This window comes from Cyprinodon variegatus, unplaced genomic scaffold, assembly GCF_000732505.1.
Source record: "Cyprinodon variegatus isolate N-32 unplaced genomic scaffold, C_variegatus-1.0 Scaffold345, whole genome shotgun sequence".
In the NCBI taxonomy this organism is placed as follows: domain Eukaryota; kingdom Metazoa; phylum Chordata; class Actinopteri; order Cyprinodontiformes; family Cyprinodontidae; genus Cyprinodon; species Cyprinodon variegatus.
The window spans coordinates 264629-266942 of record NW_015150798.1 but is presented as its reverse complement, the minus strand read 5'-3'; the positions used below and the strand labels follow the sequence as shown (position 1 = coordinate 266942).

General features: G+C 40.5%; 1 protein-coding gene across 2 annotated transcripts in view; it reads left to right on the top strand.

Moving 5' to 3' along the window:
- Nucleotides 1-2314, top strand: part of hnrnpul1 (heterogeneous nuclear ribonucleoprotein U-like 1) — a 43983-nt gene that overhangs the window by 17688 nt on the left and 23981 nt on the right. The window contains exon 1 of one of the 2 annotated variants that reach the window (XM_015385640.1): nucleotides 2112-2286. The exons of the other annotated variant lie outside the window; for it this stretch is intronic. The gene's annotated coding sequence lies outside the window, so the exon portion shown is untranslated. Of the gene's footprint in view, nucleotides 1-2111; nucleotides 2287-2314 lie in introns of those variants that run through there. 2 annotated transcript variants of the gene reach the window in all.

Below are 2314 nucleotides of genomic sequence, written 5' to 3'. Positions count from 1 at the left end.
TTTGTTTTGTTGCAACCTGAAGTGTGAAATAAACTTCAGTGGAGTTTGAAAACAAAATATGTGTATAGATTTATTATATCTGGTTGAACGATGTGATCCAAAGGGGGGCCCAGAAGAAAATCTTTGGGAACCACTGCTTTAAAGGGTTATAAAAGAGACAATATACACACATGCATTGACGGACCCCAACCATCTAGCATCATTCTTAAAAACATAAACCAGCTCTTCCGCATCCTGGGCAATAAAGAGTTCTCCAGACCCACCCACACGGTTAAATAAACATTACTTTTCACCTTTTTACCTTACACCCAACCCAACAGAACCACCCTTGACTAAGAGAAAATTTGCATATTTTATAACCACATGCCGGCTCGTTTCCCGCATTCTAAAAAAGACAGTTTTGAATATATACCCCCGGAACTTTTATTTAAAAAACAGACACCCCATGCCTTTAGTGTTATCTAAACAATATCTGAATTTACAGCTCGGAGTTGCAGGGGTATGCTCCCCACTACCCCTACAGAAGAAAGTATGCCCACAGGTCTCTATTTTCATCCTTTCACTGTTTCAGATGGACGCCTCTCCACCATGATGCGAAGTAAGTATTCTATTTTCTACATTATTAAATTTAAATGCAAACATTTTTTATTTACTTAATTTCTTTTTTAAGGGCAGATAACAGTGACTGAAGTTAACCTGTTAATTCCCACCATAGTCTTAGTTGGAAAGAAAATTAAAACAGGTTGGGAAAAAAAAATCTTTACCAAACTTTTCTATTTTTTCCCAGAGACCATCACAGCTGCTGAAAACCGCTCCGATATCCGAAGAGAGAGACAACCTGTTCCTCAAGCAAACATTTTTTCTCAATATAAATCGGCTGTTTACTTTGGGGACTTTTCTCTGAAGGATGAACCAGACGCTGCGAACAGGCGCTTACCTCAGCACAGAAGAACCCCGCTCCATCCCGCGGCTCTACAGAGACCGCAACAACCCACGGTTCCACATCCGCCCCGAAGCATCCAGGGAGGGAGCGTGGGTCCTGGGCCCCAGAGTCCAAATCATCCCTCCCCCCTCACATCCCTAACCAACCTGAGGGGCGGCTCTCCTGCTCCCCTTGCGGCTAACCATCCAGGCGGTCCGACTCCCAATCATGTTTCCCCTCTCCTTACATCCGATCCTTCATCAACCGTCCGTTCAACTCTACAGCCCCCCGGCTCTCGGCCCGTCAGCCAACCAGCTCTCTCACCTCATCAGCAGATATCCGAGCAGGGCGTCCTCTCTCACCAGCCACTGACAGCCAACTATCAGGCTGTTCAAATCAGCCAGTCTCCGGAGCTCACATGTAGGTTATTTTTCTTTTTAACAGAAAAAATGTTTGAGGATTTGTTTAATATTCTTTTAAATTGAAACAGACTCCTACACTTTGTTCTGTTAATCACATGATGATGCTTCTCATTTCGTCCCTTCACTATTTTGTAGCTTTGCAGCTTTAAAAAGATAAGTAGTTTTGGTAGAAAATTATGCTCCTTTCACAAAATATTTTGCTACAACAATTTTTAACCAACTTCTCAAGGTTTACTACAGAGAAGTCTGTTCAATTATGNCACCAGCCACTGACAGCCAACTATCAGGCTGTTCAAATCAGCCAGTCTCCGGAGCTCACATGTAGGTTATTTTTCTTTTTAACAGAAAAAATGTTTGAGGATTTGTTTAATATTTTTTTAAATTGAAACAGACTCCTACACTTTGTTCTGTTAATCACATGATGATGCTTCTCATTTCGTCCCTTCACTATTTTGTAGCTTTGCAGCTTTAAAAAGATAAGTAGTTTTGGTAGAAAATTATGCTCCTTTCACAAAATATTTTGCTAAATCTATTTTTTACCAACTTCTCAAGGTTTACTACAGAGAAGTCTGTTCAATTATGTTTTCGATTGCAGTTTTTGAACATTAACTGTTAACTTGTTTTAAACAATATCAAATAATGGTTTAACAGACATTTGCATTACATTTCCTTCTTGTTTTTTTCCCCCTAATTGATAGTATTATAAAAATAAGTTCTTAGACCCTGAGTGATCGTGTATAAATGTTTTTATCATTAATTTTCAGACATTAAAACCGAAGATGAGTATTGGCCCATTGAAGACAGACAGCAATAGGCTCAGGGGACAGAACAGCAGGGCCAGGCTGAAATCAAAGTGGAAGGCCGCAAAGGTGGGAATAGCCGAAAGAGACCACATGAGGAGAACAGAAGCTATGGCTACTATGAGCACCGTAAAGAGAAGAAGTAAGCAAATCAAAGCTCAGCCAAAGTT